The sequence below is a fragment of the Oryx dammah genome, unplaced genomic scaffold, assembly GCF_014754425.2.
Source record: "Oryx dammah isolate SB20612 unplaced genomic scaffold, SCBI_Odam_1.1 HiC_scaffold_27, whole genome shotgun sequence".
Taxonomy (NCBI): domain Eukaryota; kingdom Metazoa; phylum Chordata; class Mammalia; order Artiodactyla; family Bovidae; genus Oryx; species Oryx dammah.
The window spans coordinates 23534786-23553769 of record NW_024070211.1 but is presented as its reverse complement, the minus strand read 5'-3'; the positions used below and the strand labels follow the sequence as shown (position 1 = coordinate 23553769).

At 46.6% G+C, this 18984-nt stretch overlaps 1 protein-coding gene across 1 annotated transcript in view; it reads right to left on the bottom strand.

The window, feature by feature from the left end:
- Window positions 1-18380, bottom strand: part of SERPINE2 (serpin family E member 2) — a 68489-nt gene extending 50109 nt beyond the window's left edge. The window contains exon 1 of the mRNA XM_040228478.1: window positions 18192-18380. The gene's annotated coding sequence lies outside the window, so the exon portion shown is untranslated. The remainder of the gene's footprint in view (window positions 1-18191) is intronic.
- Between the last annotated feature and the right edge of the window lie 604 nt (window positions 18381-18984).

Sequence of the window (18984 nt, the reverse complement as noted above, 5' to 3'; positions counted from 1 at the left end):
GTCTGCAGACACTGACACGCGTTCCTGGGAGAAAGGGGGCTCACCCCTGGCTAAGAACTGTTGATCCTGAGAAAAGTTAAATACTAGTGGTTAAGACTTCAATTCTGCCTACAGAATGCCTAATTAACCCATGCTTTGATTGAATTGCAGGAGCAAGAATGCATGTTTTCCTAATATCTAAATTTTTTAAAAAACTTTTAATTTTGTATTGGGGTATATCCCTGATAGCTCAGTTGGTAAAGAATCCATTTGCAATGCAGGATTGGTTCCTGGGTCGGGAAGATCTGCTGGAGAAGGGATAGGCTACCCACGCCAGTATTCTTAGACTTCCCTTGTGGCTCAGCTGGTAAAGAATCCACCTGCAACGTGGGAGACCTGGGTTTGTTCCCTGGGTTGGGAAGATCCCCTGGAGAAAGGTAAAGCTACCCACTCCAGTGTTTTGGCCAGGAGAATTCCATAGACTGTATAGTCCACGGAGTCACAAAGAGTTGGACACGACTGAGCGACTTTAACTTTTCACTTTCATAGCCAATTAATAGTGTTGTGACAGTTTCAGGTGAACAGTGAAGGGATTCAGCTATACATAAACATGTATCCAAGGGATGCATTTTTGAGGGGGCTTGCCATGTGGCATAGGGGATCTTAGTTCCCTGACCAGGGATCAAACCCAAACATCCCTGCAGCAGAAGCTCAGAGTCCTAACAACTGGTCTGTCAGTGAAGTTCAAGAATGCATTTTAATACAATGTTACCTAACCGGCATTTACATCTTTTCAGTTCCACGGGAATATGCATTTCAAGCCTCTTGTAACATTTATGAACAAGCACGGAGGGGCTGGTGGGTCCATCCTGAGAGACTCAAGCTAGCTTTCTGCACCAGTGCGCTAGGCTACGGGCTGAAGTGAAACAGGAAGAAAAGTATGGCAGTGGTGGGGGGATGGAGCAGGTAGTCCGAGAAGAACTGGGGGAAGGATGAGGCTCCTTACGTTTGATCTAACCTTCTGGCTGTGCCTGGTGCGTAAAAACAGGAGAGAGCGCCAAGAGGACACCTTAATGCTTTGGGTCCTTGCTGAGTGCCCTCCCGCAGGCAGCCTCAAGTTCTCTTTCTTTCCATGCTGTGGCAGAGCCCAGGAATGAAATGGGAAGGATGGAATCTCAACACTACTCTCACCCTGTCGACCACCTGCCCCTTAGACTAACATAAGGCTATTGAGCTTGGAAGAATTCAAAATGACTTCCTACTTTTACCTGCCACACTGCAATAATATTTTCAATTATTGGTTAAACTGCAAATACTCCCACGAGTCATTTAAATAAATCTCACATGTATGAAATAGCCAATTGTGTTCTCAGAGCAATTCCCAGCTGTAAAAATAGACCCACACTGAATGTACTTTTTTCTGTAGCTAATTGAAAATACTGCACGTAGAATGCATGAGTGAAAGCCCCCAGGAGGAATTTCAATTTGCGTTCCCTGTTTTAAAATGTACAATCAAATGCTGTCTTAAAGTGTTCTGCACATTTGAGTCAATACTGCTTGCCTGAAGCCCCAACACTCCTAAATTTTCACACCAGGAATTGATGACCTGAGGTTTTTAATGCTCCAAGTGACTTTTTAAACAATGGCTTTAAGAGGGCTGTGTTTTCTAAGAATACAAACATTCCTGGACTTGATGGATTCAGACCTCTGTGGCCCAGAGAGGGCTTCCCAGGTGGTACTAGTGGTAAAGTACCCACCTGCCAATGCAGGAGACACAAGAGATGCTGGTTTGATCCCTGGGTCGGGAAGATCTCCTGCAAGAAGGCATGGCAACCCACTCCAGTATTTCTGCCTGCAGCATCCCATGGACAGAGCCTGCCAGGCTACAGCCCATTGGGTCACAAACAGGCAGACATGAATGAAGTGACTTAGCACACACGAGGCCCAGAGAAAATCCCCCAGGAGGCAGCAACGAGTATTTAAACAAAATCCCAACGGAATATTTAAGAAGATGACCACTCTATCTATATTTATGCCATCTTCCCTGGTGGCTCAGTTGGTAAAGAAACCGTCTACAGTGGATGAGATCTAAGTTCAGTCCCTGGTTCGGGGAGATCCCCTGGAGAAGGAGATGGCAACACACTCCAGTATTCTTGCCTAGAGAATCCCATGGACAGAGGATCCTGGTGGGCTTCAGTCCACAGGGTCACAAAGAGTCAGACACAACTGAGCAACTAACACACCACTCTATATTTATATGTTGTCTGTTACCACACCCTGGCAAGAACCATCCAACCAGCAAAGTTATGCAAAGCTTAGACACCATCCGAAGTGATGGGAAGTATAATTCCAAATTTGGCTTCAATCACCCAATACTGAGGTCCTTCCTTTAGTCCGACTCAGTTTTCCTCGCTGAGGTCCCTGCTGGTGCTTTCTGAAGGAATCTGGCGAGGGGAGGGGGAGCAAGGGAGGGGAGGTGTTCTAACCCGTGTCCACTTGGACATGGTGGTGGAATAAGACTATTGAGCCCTAGGCCTGCCTGTGTGGGATAAATCGCATCCCTGCTCTGTGACTCCGCTCTCCCATCAAATCAGTGATACCCGCCCCCGCCCCCATCCTGCAGAATCCACACATGAGACACCATCCTGAGAGGTGACCTGACAACTCTGGTCCCACAGAACTCTTCCTCATGGGACAAGCCTTTACACAAAGCTGAGGGAGAACAGGGATTTCTGGAATTAAAAATCAATGACTTACAATACTGTGTTGGTTTTCAGTTTTTTAGGTATACAGCACTGTAAATCAATTATACTCCAAGAAAATAAAAAAAAAGAGAATCAGTACCAGATATACCCCCCGCCTAAAAAATCAGTGACTTAATGAAACTTCTCCTCACCCATCTCTAACCTCTGCTATAAGATACTGCAGTGAGAGATCATTAGGGATGGAGGAGGAGGCTGGGCTTCTTTTTGTCATGAAGTCACAGGTTTTTGGGGGGCTCCAAACTCACTGTGGATGGTGACTCCAGCCATGATATTAAAAGATGCTTGCTCCTTGGAAGAAAAGCTATGGCAAAGCTAGACAGTATATTAAAAAGCAGAGACATAACTTTGCCATATAGGTCCATACAGTCAAAGCTACGGTTTTTCCAGCAGCCATGTATAGATGTGAGAGTTGGACCATAAAGAGGGCTGAGTGCCAAAGAATTCATGCTTTCAAACTGTGGTGCTGGACAAGACTCCTGAGAGTCCCTTGGACAGCAAGACGATCAAACTGATCAACCCTGAATATTCATTGGAAGGACTGATGCTGAAGCTGAAGCTCCATTACTTTGATCACCTGATACGAAGAACTACTCTTTAGAAAAGACCCTGATGTTGGGAAAGATTGAAGGCAGGAGGAAAAGGGGACAACAGAGGATGAGATGGTTGGACGGCATCACTGACTCAACAGACATGAGTTTGAGCAAACTCAGGGAGATGGTGAAAGACAGGGAAGCCTGGCGTGCTGCAGTCCCTGGGGTCTCAGACTAGACGTGAGTGAGTGACTGAACAACAACACAGTTTGTAGGGGAGAATGTCTCTCCAGTTTCTCAGGACCGGTTATGTTCACCAACAGGGGAGCTAGTGAGTCACTGTGCACAGGAGAGGGGAGGGCTAATTTATGAAGCTCTTCCTGTGTACACAGCCCTGTGAATGCATGGTCTTACTGAATCTCATATGAGCCTTTTGGGTTTGAGCTGAAGTAACAGGTATGCAGAGAGGCTGAGTCATCTGCCTCACATCACATGGCAAGAAAGAGGCCTCAGACGACATGGACATGCCCACCACCATGTGACGGACATTTCCAGAGGCTTCTCCCGGAGAGAAGGCAGAGGTGGTCCCAGAGAGAAGACAGAGGTAGTCCTGCCACTTGCCTCCCCCCGTCCACTCCCTCTGGGTCCTCTTTCACTCCCCAAGTCAGAGCTCAGGAGTGGCACTGATCCCTTCCCCCAGCTTCGCCTCACCTTCTGCTCTTGGATGCTGAACAGTGTTCTGAGCACATCTGCCAAACCTCCGCCACACTGCTGCAAGAGGTGCCCCTTCTTCCAGCATGAAAGTCTCTGTTTTTTTTATGTCCTAAGTACCATCTGTGCTTGAGTACATGGTGTCTCCCAAACAAGACAGTTCCCTTGTCCAGCAGAGAATCCCAACACCTCCATCCCAGCACCCCCATCCTGCAAGTTCCGGTCAACATGACTAAATAAACTTTATGACTGTATGTGAAATCACATATATTATGATCTAGAAATAACCTTTCCATTTCCACCTTCCATGAAGCAATTTAATTCAGAGTTTTCCCCAGACATCTCCATGCCTGTCATCGCTTTTTGAGTCTAACCATTTCCTTCAGCACATTATCTACTTTCCTTCCGAGCTGCCTGTGATAGTGCACTTTTCAAATCCGTGTGTGACACTTCATGAAAAAAGTCTATCCTAAGCCATAAGAAGCACCCCCCCCACAGATCTTCAGAACAGTGGCCCTCACAGACAAAACTATATCCGTGATCCCCACAGCATATTACTGGCTGTGTTACATTTTAAAGTGACCCTTTGTGGCTTAGATAAAATTTGACCTGACAAAGTAGTTAACCTTCTCAGCAAACCCATTTCCTCTTCTTCAGAAGACAGGGTGATAGCTTGTGCTATAGGTGAGAGTGACCATAAGACTGAAATACAGTCAACAAAATGGGAGTAGAAATGCTGCCTGCAGGCCTGGCCCATCCAGATCTGCCATATGCAACCTGCTGTGACCTTTCTGGTTCCACCAGTTTGATGCCGACCAGCATCACGCCCTCAGAATCCACCTGTTAAACGAAGTGGAACCACATGATGGAAAGAGGCTGCATCACTGAATCACCAGGCTGGAAAACAACACATCCACCTGGGGCTCTATGCAAGCGGAGAATAACGTTCCATCACGTCTGCGCCATGGCACATGTTTGGGTTTACTTGTTACAGCAACTAGCTTGACCATAACTAACACAACACATTCAATATTTGGTGACTGTGAAACCATGACCTCAGGAATAATGACTAAGCCTGTATTCAATTTCTCTGCCTTTTTAAAAAAATGCCTTTTCATCATGCAATCTCTCTAAGCACTCATACTAAGTACTGATAAAGGTGATTTCAGGCTTATGTGCTTTCTGTCTGTGTTCTTATGATTCTCATCCATCCGGTGCTTTTGGTAAGCTCTGACCAATAAACATATCAAGATCTTTGCAAAATGGAAGATTTTGTAAGGACCCCAATATAGAGCAAACCTCTCTTTGTCTGAGGGACAATTTCAGAAAAATTTTCACTTCACATTCACACAGTTTTTGAACTAGGACACTCTTTTTCACAGACAAAATTCCCCCATTTTAGTGCCTTTGGGGGCTTCCCAGATGATGCTGGTGGTAAAGAACCCGGATGTCAATGTAGGAGATGTAAGAGACGTGGGTTCCATCCCTGGATTGGGAAGATCCCCTGAAAGACGGCAAGGCAACCCACTCCGATATTCTTGCCTGGAGAAACCCATGGACAGAGGAGCCTGGAGGGCCATAGTCCATAGGGTTGCAAAGAGTCGGATACAACTGAAGTGACTGACTTAGCATGCCTGCAATGCTTTTTAGTGACTCATTAGGCATCTCCAAGGTACCAGTTTGGAATACTTGACCCAGAAAAGAGCAGGCCTTGCTGCAATTTGGGACACTTCAGTGTCTTGAAGTCTAGAGTATTTACTGAAAGTTACGTACAAGTAACGTTTTACACTTTGCAAAGTCATACATTAAAACTGCCATATTTTTTATGAGATCTGATCTCTCTGCCATGGAGAAGTCATCTCCATGTATTTAGCCATAGACAGCACAAGAGAGACTAAATGGCCAACTTTTATTACAGATACAAATAAGTAAATAGTAATTCTCCACAATTTAGGGCAAAATGGATATTGTGGAGAGTAACCTGAAAGAAAAAGAAAGGGCACATTACCCGAGAGGGCCATGTGCACGATTGTGCTTGTCAGGTGTAAGCCAACGCTTCACATTGCGCACACTCTTACCTCTACACAGACAGACACACGCATACAAACATACGTGAGTTGTAGCAACTGCCATTTGGGAAACTCCTCTTGAGGAAAGGGTTTTAGCATCAGCATGGCTGGGCCTCCCAGGCTCCTGGAAAGTGGGTATCACAGCACTCAATTCAAGGGGGAGGAAACTGAGACCTGGACACAGTCCATTTCTTGCCCAGCTTCCTGACCCTCAGGGAGCCTCCGAGTTCCTCATTCACAGAACATCCTAGGGCTGGTCAAGTGACCTAGTTCGTAATACTTCCTATTTCCCTGTCTGTAAAACAGGAACAGTTCAATCTCTCTATGCAATGAAGCTGCACCCTTTATCATCTCCATTCTTTAGCTTTGGAAATGGTGCTCAGGACTGATGGTGGGGCGGAGGGATGGAGGATGCGAGAGTATTTTGCAGACATAAAACTACTAAGCGTAGAACAAGACACTTAAATCTAGGTTCATTTGACTTCCCAAGTCACCCTCCATCCAGTCATGGTCTGTGGGTTCGACCACCATTGTTTAGCCTTAGTTGTTCCCTGAAAACACTGTTTCAGAATCAAAAATCTCTACTGAGACACCCAGACCTGGAGTGAACATCCCATGGGCAGGAATGTCAGAAGGGTGCTTCACACACTTGAATCTCAATGTTCTCACCTGTGAAATACAACTAATTTCCACCTTACTTAATTTCCGTCTGTTTAGATTCAATAAGATCATGTATAAAAGGTGTCTCACAGCACCTGGCACCCTGATGACCCATTCTTCATCTCAAGCATCTTTGGGCTCCTCTGTGTCAAGTACTGTGGAAGGAGACCAGAGGAATAAAAGAGACTACAAAATCCTGAAGATTTCCTAGTGGGGCAGAGAAGACACACACAAATAACTAGAACACATTTTAGAGGGTATGAGAGAAGCACATTTTTGCCAATGTATATATATATAATATACTTATCCTTCTTAAAGAAACTTTAATAAGTGATATACGTGCATGAAACAACTCTGTTTTCAGTAACTGCTGAATCAATTCACATTAGTATGACTAGCACTGGTCATGATTAATGACCTAGCTGCACAAGAAGAGGTTCACTATGAATAGTTCAGCATCTCTGGCCAATCTTCTAAGTTGCTATTTTAATTAACATGTCTTTAAGAAACGAACACAGGTTTGGCAAGACACGATATGAGTCTATCACTAAAGTAACTTCAAAGAGAAAATTCACACTTTTAGAAAGAAAACTCTATAATTAAGTCATCACCCAGAATCTCCTTGGCATTTCCCAACTCATTGTCCGAGCAACAATTCAGGTTCAGGCATACACTGGGTGCTATAAAAAGTTCCACATGGATATTTGCCAGTAAAATTCTTAAATCATACTAATGGCAGTAGAAAATACATTTCCTATCCAGGAATGTTGGCAATGGTTAATCCAACATTCACAAAACTCTTTTGTATACTGAAGGAATCAAATCATAATTAGATGACCATGGGTTTTAAATATGTTCACCATGTGCTTAAAATAGCTATTTCTGGATATATGGACATCACTGGATACAATAGAATGACTTTTTCATAGTCGGACAAACAAGAATAAAAGGGGAAGACTTTGGATACTGCATCTGCAGAAACCTAAATCTTAAAGATTACTTTTACCTAAGATTACTTTTCCTATTGTGTAATTTATTCATTCTTCATAACTACAATAAGAAAGAAAAAAAAAAAGCACCCAGTCTGACAAGGCTAGCCTGCAATGCATCCCTAGAAAGACCTAATGGTAACACTGCTGCTTACATTTTCTCAAAAGTGGACTAAAAAGGAGTTTATTTCATGCACCAGCTATCCTTTGCTCTGTGGCCAATACTGGAGGAGCTGGAAGCTTGTGGGAAAGACAGATGACCAGCTGATCACTGGGAATACTGCTCACGAGAGTTTTATAGAAAAGGGGTCTGGAAACTAAGCATGCAAACACAGACAGCAAGTGACTCATTCATGAGGTCAAAGGCACAATGAAAACGCAGGTCCCAGAGGAGTGAAACGTTCACATGGACTACTGTGACAAATAGAATCCCACCTCCATCTCATCTCCTGCAAGTCAACTCCATTCAGAACTCTGTGCTCAGCACCTAAAGCATACTCTCCACTGCATCCTCACAACACTTAAGATGTGAGTACCTTCATGCCCGGGCTTCCCTCATAGCTCAGTTGGTGAATCATCTGCCTGCAATGCAGGAGACTTGGGTTTGATTCCTGGGTTGGGAAGATCCCCTGGAGAAGGAAATGGCAATCCACTCCAGTCTTCTTGCCTGGAGAATCCCATGGACAGAGGAGCCTGGTGGCTACAGTCCATGGGATTGCAAGAGTTGGACACAACTTAGTGACTAAAACACACAAAACACCTTCATGCCCAGTTCACAGATGAAGAAACTGAGGCTTGGAGAAGTCTAGCAAATTGGCTACAGCCTCCTGACCTCCAGCTTGTATTCGATATAATCTAGATACAGATGAAAGCCCATTCATCTCTACATCCTCCACACTCTTAATTACTACACTATACAAAGGAAGAGGAGGATGGGGAGAACGCGTACCACAAGATATGACAAACTCTGAAATAAAGTTAAATATAAAGAAAACCATAAAAACAAGTTAAATCTCAATGTTTTACCCTAAGTCTCTACACAGTTGTGGAGTAGACATCCTTTAAAAATAATGTCACCTTTGTTCTTTAGCTCAGCTTAAACATATGTTATTCCCTTGGACTCTGGGTATATGCACTCTACCTTTTCAATCCAAAAGTCAGTATTAATTTTAGAGTGTGAGTCTCAGGAAAAAAAAAACATCTAAGAAACAACTGGGCCCAGGGGCCCAAAGGCGTGAAAACATTACTTCAAAGGTAACACAAAAGTATTAGCCTCTTTCCGTTTCTGTTTTGGTTGTCTTATTGAAGGACATCATACAGCAAGGAAAGAAGAGAGTCTCTTGAAAGGAGGCCCGCAGTTTGACATAGGTTTCTTTTTGAGAGGTTATAAATATTGATGAGTCATAAATCTTCGGTGGTTCGTAGTGTAGAGCTCACACGTTTACAGACCTGGGTTCAGGCTCTGGCGACACACACAGGCTGTATGAGTAACCACGGATATCTGGGCTGCTCTACACGCTTCTGCACAACTGTCTGAATGGGAATGATGTTAGTATCAGTCCTACAAGGAGCCATGAGGCTGGAGGAGATGACGCTGAGCCTCTGTCAACTGCATACCAATACTAACCAGCCCACCTCTCTCAATAGCCTTCTTCCTCTGACTGCAGGCTTTGGACACGTGACTCAGAACCTGGCCAATCACAGTCACTTATTCCCCTGCCCACAGCTGTTGGTCCAGGGAAAGGCACATGACCCAACCTGAGCCAATCAGAGTGCCTCCCTCGGATTTTTTTTCTGACCTGGACAGCCAGGAAGCTCAGCTTTCCTCTTTGATCCTCAGGCTGTAGGGAGGTCAGCTTGAAGGTGCCTGCAGTCATATTCAGAGACAAGACAGGGTGGGAGAGAAAAAAGGCTCAAGGGCGTGAGTACCTAGTGTATCTAGTTCCGGTCACCTCCAGGGCCAAAGCACCCTTGCCCTGGCTCGGGGTCAGCAATGTAAGCCAGTAGCTCCCCTCAGGCTCTCCATGTTTTTGAGTCAGCTATTTTGAATACACTTGATTATACTTCTGCACTTGTAACCAAAAGATCAGACAGTAATTAAAGTGCATATAATCTAATCAGTGTCCAAATCCTCAATAAAAATAATTTTCTCCTAAGTGGATTCATTGGTTAAAAAGACAAAAAAAAAAAAAAAATTTTTTTTAAGTAGAAAAGGCAAACACAGCCATTATTTGTACTCAATTTTCTCAAAAGAAAGAAAGAAACATCTATTTTCATTTTCAGTCACCTTGTTCATTTTCCAGTAGGGTTCGTATTCGGCGTTAAACTTTCTCACCTGCCCACATTCACTTTCAAGATTTGGCCCATAAAAACTGGGGCCGAAAACAAATAGCTATTTTTTTTCTAAAGCTGTATTAGTTGACACTAAATGCAGAGGGTATGCGGGGGGTGGGACACAGGGCGGGGACAAAGGACTGATGCTATTTTTATCTTGCTCATAGAAATTCCCCAGGTTACTGGACTTCTCACTGCTGTAAGGTGGGGGAGGGCATTACAAAAACAAAACAAAGTATATTCACCAAGGTTTGCAATCACTGTAAGAAATCCTTTCTGTTTTTTCATAGGATTTATTTCTGTTTTACATTAAAATGTCTCCATATTATCATTCTCCCAAGAATGAACTGATAAAAATTAAAAGGCACAGTGGGCTCCAATTTTCCAATTATCTTCTGAGGCAAAGGGCAAAGTCTGAGGTCAGACTGAGGCAGGAGCATGGGGTGTTCCTGGTCTCATCTTGAATTAGGGCATCCACCCCAACCTTTGAAGGAATTCAGGGAGGAAATGGGGATGAAATGTTTGTCAAAATGCATGAATGGAATTACAAATAGAAGACTGCTGAGGCTCATTGGCATCCCCATGCACAAAAAAGAGGCACAGAAGGAACGCCAACTTCTCTGGACTGGGCTGACATCCAGACCTGGAAATCTAACAGCAGAATAAAGGAAGAATCATTTACTGTGTAAATTGACTTGGCCTGTTAGGTGAAAGGTAGCATTTCTCAAAAGAGAAATAAAATTGTCCTGGTCTTTCAGTGTTCTTAGACAAATTGTGAACTTAGAGATAAGAAATAACCTAAAGATGTAGTTTATTGCATTTGACTCCATTCCATACCTAAGGGTATTTTTTTAAACTCAATATTGATTTTTAGATTAGACATGCAATCTACTCATGAGGAAAGATGGTTCTGCAAAGAGAAGGCGGACACATTTATGAATGGAGACAGAGGTTTACAAAGAAGATCCCAATATATGGGACTCAATGTATCACACATTTTTATAAATGCCTCCAAGTAGGAATACAAACCAAATACATCTTCCTGTTGGGCCTCAATGCTATTCCTGAGCCCTAAAGAGCCAAAATGAATGATTTGTTTGGTTGAAAAGAAAAAATGAAAAGAATTAATTTCATGAAGATAAACATAAAACTGCATTTAAGAAAAAATTTCATCTAGGCCTGATATTTATGAGAAAGCTGGATCAGAAAGGAAAATAAGCCAAGAAGTTAAACTGTTTTTCTTTTTTTTTAATAAGACATGTTTGAGATCACTATTTCAACACACCTATTGTATAGGTAAGGAAATTAAGATCCAAATGGTCAACTATAAAAATCCTTTATGGCACAGTGCAGACCCTCTCCCAACCCAGGCCTCCTTCCACTAAACTTAGCTTAAGACATTAGCCCAAAAACTGCCCTGGCAAATACTGGGGGGGAAAAAAAGAATCGTAACAACAACAAAAAATGGGTCAGAAAGAAGACATGCTATCACCATCATTGAAAAGGAGCTAGAAGGTGTTCTACCTTGTGGGCTTCCCTGGTGGCTCAGTGGAAAAAATCCACTTGCTAATGCAGAAGACATGGGTTCAATCCCTGGTCTGGGAAGATCCCCTGGAGAAGCAAATGGCAACTCACTCTAATACCCTGGAGAAGCAAATGGCAACTCACTCTAATATTCTTCCCTGGAGAAACCCATGGATAGAGGAGCCTGGTGGGCTATGGTCCATGGGATCGCAAAGAGTCAGACACAACTCACAAACTGAACAACAATGATTCTACCTTCTACAAATTGTGAAATACAAAGTGTAGCCAGTGGACTTCAAGGAAGACGGAACGAAGCCAAAAAGTGTTCAAATGGGGATAACTGAAGTGAACACAGCCACAGAAGCCCTTCTGTGTTAGACTTCTACTTTTTTCTCAGTAATGTTCTGTCTTAGAAGACATGGTTGATCAAATATTCTTTTTATGTTAGGATATAGATTAAGTGTAGAAGTACCAGCACCAGGGGTAGAAGTCTAGAGGCAAAGCTCCCCTTTAAGCCCAGAAGACAAGCACTGTTTCATAAAATGTGCAACAAACTTGTGAAAGATATGAAAATGGTTTAGTTCAACATCCATTAAATGCCTTTGGGTCATACACCATTGCTGGTGTCAATGTAACCAGAACTCAGGCACAACTTCACACCACTTGGGAATCTGGTGGAGAGAGCACTTTGCTATGACACAGTAACTACCATCAGAAAGGCATCCAGTGGGTAGTGTACATGTGTGTGTAAACACACCACATGTGCATCAGGGAGGACTGGCAGATACTACTGGTCTTCAGGAAAGACTTTTTGGAACAGGTGACACTAGACATGAGTCCTGAAAAAGTGGAAGTTGGCCAGACAACAAATGCAGAAGATGGAGAAAGAGAATTCCAGGCCGAGGTCCAGTAGGAGCCAAGGTCAGGAGGCAAGGGCAGCATCATGGTGTGAGAATCTGCAGGGAGTTCAGTTTTGCAAGAAAATAAAGTTGTGGTATTAGAGAAGACTCTTGAGAGTCCCTTGGAGAGCAAGGAGATCAAACCAGTCAATCCTAGAGGACATCAACTCTGAATATTCATTGCAAGGACTGATACTGAAGCTGAAGCTCCAATACTTTGGCCACCTGATGCCAAGAGCTGACTCTCTGGAAAAGACCTGGATGCTGGGAAGGATTGAGGGCAGGAGGAGAAGCGGGTGACAGAGGATGAGATGGTTGGACGGCATCACCGACTCAATGGACACGAATTTGAGCAAGCTCTGGGAGATAGTCAGGGAAGCCTGGTGTGCTGTAGTCCATGGGGTCGCAAAGAGTTGTACACAACTTAGCGACTGAACAACAATGACGCAGGGAGGTGGGAAGGGACTGAAAAGCTTGGCCTTTGTCAGGTCATTACAAATGGCCAGTGGCCTGGGGAGGTGCTGGAGAGAAGGGCACTGTGGAAAGTTCCCTGGCTGAGTGCTGAGGACTTCTGGGATAGGACTGCCCAAAGGGAGCTAAGCGATCTTGGGAACACAGTGCCTGACTCTGGGCACCATGTGAAATGAGCTCCGCCATGTTCCAAGGGCTGAGGTCTTCTGGCTTTGGGACACGGAATTCAGCCTGCCCTGTCTCCTCCCGTGGTAATGGGGCAGGAGGAGGGTGGTGAGGTCTGTGGAAATGGTTTATAAACAGCAGAGACTGCATCTCAGTACAGGTGAGACAACACCAGAATTATGTATCAGCAACTCTCCTTGAAGAGGCTCAAAAGTATTTTGAAAAACTCTGGTACAGCACCTTTAAACGTGAACAGAAAGATCACGTCTTCAATCTGAGATACCTACCTTATGACAACACAGCTACTCCTTCAGAATAGGGCTTTGTCCCCAAGAGGGAGGCACTGAGTAGGCCAGCAGCAACGTGGACGATGGTTTGAAAGCGGTACAACACTGGTGTGAAAGACCAGGCAGGAGACAGGGCAGTCAGTCACTCAGGGCTGCCCGTGGTCATCCCCCAGCCTGTGGCTGCCAGCTCAGAAGACCATGGGCACTGGGAAGCTGCTGTAAGGAGGGACCGGGGGTCCAGGGGGAGTGGAAAGCAAGCAGTCTCCAGCCTACCCGGGCCCTGGGAGCTCCATGCCAGCCACGTGCTGCTACCTGGCAATGCAGGCCTCCTGTTCCAGGGCCCCTGGTTTTTAAGAGTAGCTGTAAATCCAAGTGATAACTTAACCTTTCTAAAGATTAACTCAATTTCTGTAGACTTGTGTTCAGGCCAATGACATGTCTGCCAGCTAGAAATGGCACACTGGCCATCACTGTGCCACTTCTGGACTGCAAAGCAGAACAGGGCCATAGTGACTGGAGCAGAAGTTTAACGGATTTCACAGCACCAGCACTAGGACTAGGACTTGGTGACTGTCCGGATGGTGGGGGGGCTGGTGGTTGCTGGAGGAGTCTGGTGACACTGGGAGGTCCCTGCTTTAGCACCCTGGTGAATGGTGGTGCCATCACATAAAACGGGACAGGTTTTTGCTAAGGATGAAACAGGTGTGGGGTGGATGATTAAAAACTAAAATTGCTTTTGGACTTATTGTGGGTTTTCTACCTCAAGAGCATGGATCAGCCCACTAGACTGGAGGGAGCTAGCTGGAGATACAATCTGGGACTTTGAACTGGTGAAAGTGGAAGCCATGGGGAAATGGGAACTCTAACACTCCTCGTAGAGCTCAATATGGATGAGAACTGAGCCCCAGGACACCCCAGGAGGTAGTGGAGTTTCCAGGGAGGCAGAAGGCAAACCAGGAGGAGATGGCAACTAAGGAAGAAAAGTATCCATGAGAAAAAGAGGAAAGATCCATACGCAGTCCTGCAGAAAGGTCTACAGGACATCCTCAGATCCTTCAGGAATTGTGGTGTCTAGATAGGGAAAAAATGGAAACAGTGACAGACTTTACTTGGTTGGGCTCCAAAAATCACTGCAGATGGTGACTGCAGCCATGAAATTAAAAGACACTGCTCCTTGGAAGAAAAGCTATGACAAACCTAGACAGCATATTGAAAAGCAGAGACATCACTTTGCTGACAAGGGTCCATATAGTCTAAGCTATGATTTTTCCAGTAGTCATGTATGGTTGGACCATAAAGTAGACTGAGTGCCAAAGAACTGATGAGTTTGAGCTGTGGTGTTGGAGAAGACTCTTAAGAGTCCCTTGCACATCAAGGAGATCAAACCAATCAATCCTAAAGGAAATCAACCCTGAATATTCATTGAAAGGACTGATGCTGAAGCTTAAGTTCCAATACTTTGGTCACCTGATGCAGAAGAGCTGACTCAGTGGAAAAGACCCTGATGCTGGGAAAGATTGAGGGCAGGAGGAGAAGGGGGTGACAGAGAATGAGATGGTTGGATGGCATCACCGACTCAATGGACATGAGTTTGAGCAAGCTCTGGGAGATAGTGAAGGTCAGGGAAGCCTGGTGTGCTGTAGTCCATGGGGTCGCAAAGAGTTGGACACAACTGAGCAACTGAACAACAACTCCTACTTTGGAGAGACTGGCCAGGTTGCAGAGAGTTGAGAAGAAAGGGGAGCCTGAGGAAGGGTTAACTCACTTAAGAAGACTTGGACACACAGGTGGTCACTAGAGCTGAGTTGGGGATGCAGGGACAAGGAGGTTATGGTGTTTTAAAAATACTGATAACATGTACACCCGTGGCTGATTCATGTCCATGTATGGCAAAAACCAACACTATATTGTAAAGTGATTACCCTCCAATTAAAATAAATTAATTTTTAAAAAAAGAGTTCATGGGGAGACATGAGGCACTGTCATATAAGTGTCTGTCTCTCTGGTCTTCTCTACGTCCCTGCCCATCCCCCGATTTTTCTTCTATTATTCTACCTTATTGCAACTCTATCAGAGCATGGTTGTTTGCTTTGTGTCTGCCTGCTTCCACAAGAAAGACTGTTCCAGGAGAGCAGGGACCTGCTGTTTACCATACATCAGGGCCTAACAAAGTGCCTGGACACAACAGCTGCTTAAGATTTCCTGGATGTGGGTAACTGTGGAAAAGTCTGCGGGAAGGAAATGGGGTAGGACATGGAGAGACATCAATCCAGTGACTCCTGTTTTCCCGGCAGAATGGGTCATTCAGTTCAGTTCAGTCGCTCAGTCATGTCCGACTCTTTGCGACCCCGTGAATCACAGCACATCAGGCCTCCCTGTCCATCACCAACTCCTGGAGTTCACTCAAACTCATCCATCGAGTCAGTGATGCCCTCCAGCCATCTCATCCTCTGTCGTCCCCTTCTCCTCCTGCCCCCAATCCCTCCCAGCATCAGGGTCTTTTCCAATGAGTCAGCTCTTCGCATGAGGAGTTTCAGCTTCAGCATCAGTCCTTCCAATGAACACCCAGGACCGATCTCCTTTAGGATGGACTGGTTGGATCTCCTTGCAGTCCAAGGGACTCTCAAGAGTCTTCTCCAACACCACAGTTCAAAAGCATCAATTCTTCGGTGCTCAGCTTCCTTGACAGTCCAACTCTCACATCCATTCATGACCACTGGAAAAACCATAGCCTGGACTAGATGGACCTTTGTTGGCAAAGTAATATCTCTGCTTTTTAATATGCTATCTAGGTTGGTGGTTTGAACATTCTTTGGCATTGCCCTTCTTTGGGACTGGAATGAAAAGTGACCTTTTCCAGTCCTGTGGCCGCTGCTGAGTTTTCCAGATTTGCTGGCATATTGAGTGCAGCACTTTCACAGCATCATCTTTCAGGATTTGAATGGGTCATTAGTCACCTGCCAAAGGGGAAGGAGGGTAGGGAAGAGATCTCCTATGGTCAAGAAGAGTTGTGATGGGAGGACCAGTCTGCAACCCAGAAGGAAGGAGCCTGTGGTGCAGAGACACTGAGATGCTGATTTCAGAAGCTGAGCAACTCTGGGTGAGGGCAAGACCTGGATGTACAGGACCCAGTAGCGAGAGTGGGTGGAGGTCCCTGGAGTTGAGATGATCAAAGAAGCAGGCATGGGAGCATCTTCCACATGAACTGTGGGACTAGGGGAGGAGAGAAAGCCCACGGGTCAAAGTTGTCCATGCTGTGGGAGAGGGACTGGTTGGCAGAGGATGGCCACAGAGACGGGTAGCTGGGACCTTACTAGGTCCCCACCTCATTTCCAACTCTGCCACCTCAAACAATTTCTGACTAGTATCTAGTTACTGACATGTGGAACTGAAAATTACTGTCCTTTAAAGACTGACTCATTTCTGTCCTTTTAAAATTACACTAATAAGTGAAGTTCACGAGGGATGAAATTTTCTTCATAGATTCATTTTTTAAAGAATAAAAAAAAAGAAAGATGACACCTTGCTGACCTTCAGTAATTGCCCTAAACTGTACAATATTGTTGAACCTCATTTCAAGAAAGAATCAAACCTCAGAGTTGAAAGAAACCTTACATGATTTCAGCTAACACCTTCATTTGCATGCCTGAAGAAAATTTTCACTGAAATATTGCAAACAGCACATAATTACTGATTTAGATATGCAGACAGCATTGAAGGTATCTTCAGTTTTTGAAGTGTGCTTTAGATGTACAAATTAGCAACGCTTACATTTTTCCCAGTTATTAGTGTTCAACTTTCGATATAAAATCTCCAAAGTATAAAATTATCACGTAGATTGCGCCTGAACAGTTCAGAGAAGTAAACTGCTTCCTGGCTTGAAAGAGGAAGTCAAATCTTCAAACACCTTTTTATGTTGATGCTAAATAGAAGAATATAAATATAAAAACGCTCCCTGAGAAGTAGTCAAAGCAAGCCACAGCAGCATTCGAGATTTCTCAAGAGAGACATAGGCGAAGATTATTTTTCGTTCATTAAAACAGTAAAACCTTTGACAGCATCTTCCATGACACCTGAAGGTGGAGTGCTGTCTTATGTAATAGAAGCCTTCCCTCAACACTCAGTTTGTAGGCAAATTAAACACCCAGTTCCCCCAGAATTTCTGAGTACTTTGACCTTACCTGTAGGCACTAATCAGTATTGCAAGTCCCATTGCGACAGGCGATTAAAAACAAAAACAAAAAAAGGAAAGATCTGCTCCACAGGGTTAAATCGGAGGCAGGAAACCAATTTAAAGGTTCTCCCCCCAACCACCGGTTACCCCCACCCTGCTCAGGCAGCGGTAACAAGTAGGAGTCCGTAGGAGTCCTCCCTAACAGGAGGTGCACCAGTAAAGTACGGGGTAGGGGACGCCCGCGATACCTGGGTACCCCAAGTTCAGGGTCAGGGGCGCCCGCTAGGACGGACCGGCAGCAGCCACGGCGGCTCCAGAACTCCCGGTCGCGGGCACACCTGGACGCCACAGCACGCGCCGCCCCTCGGCTCCCAGCCCTGGTCCCACCCCGGCTCCCCGCGGGGCCGGGCCCGCACGCCGCCGTGGCCGAGGCAACCCGGTCGGGCGAGACTGAGAAAGTTCCTCCGCCCGACGCCGGCGCCCTCGGGCCCCGCTCGCCCCGCAGCCTCCCGGCCGGGCGCAAGGTCGCGGCACGGAGCCTGCGGCGCGCGGAGCCCCGGGACCAGCCCCGGACGCTCCCCTCCCACCCCTCGGGCGCCGGGGATCGGCCGCGGGCGCGCAGCCCTGTACTCACCGCCCCTCGCTCGGGATCCCCAGGTGGCGGCCGCGGGGCGCGGCGCGGCCCGAGCCGGAGCCGGGTACTGGCGGGGCGGGGGAAGTCTGAGGAGGAAGAGCGGCGAGGAGAGAGGCGGCGGCGCCTACACTAGCCGCGCAGCCCGGCAGCCCTACAGCGCGAGCCGCCGGCCACAGCGGCGGGGGCTTTATCGGCTGCCCGCGCGGCCCCCGCCCCTTCCTGCCGCCCCCGCCCCCGGCCCGCCCCGCCCCGCCTTCCCGCCGCCTTCTTTGTGTGCCGGCGGCTGCCGCGTCCCTGCGCCCGCACTCCCGGGCGCCCCCGCTCCCGCCGCCGCCCCGCCGAGGCCCCCGGCTCCCTGCGGGTCCCCGTCCCGGGGCTGCGCCCGAACAGCGCCGGGAGACACGCCGACCCCGAGGTGCGGCGCCGGCCCGGGCCGTGCTGCACGTGGGTCGCCGGGCTCGGCAGGGGGTGTGGGAGGTGGGGAGGGACCCGAGGACTCGCGGTGCGTCCCTGGGACGCCGGGCTAGTCGTCTGGGCTTGTTCCCCCACCCCCACCCCCAGCCCCCAGCCCGCTCCGGGAGAGACGAGGTGGGACGCCCCGGGAGAGTGCCTACCGTTCCGGGTGATGGGGTGAACGGTGCCAGGTCGCTGCTGGGGACGGACAGATCGCCGGGTGCCCCAGAGCCGACTTCTCCCGCTGGTCGCCCTAGGCAATAGGCAGACGAGGGAATCCAGAAAACTGAATTCCTGCTTGTGGTGACAGCGTAAGATACCCGCAGAGCCCAGGGCATCC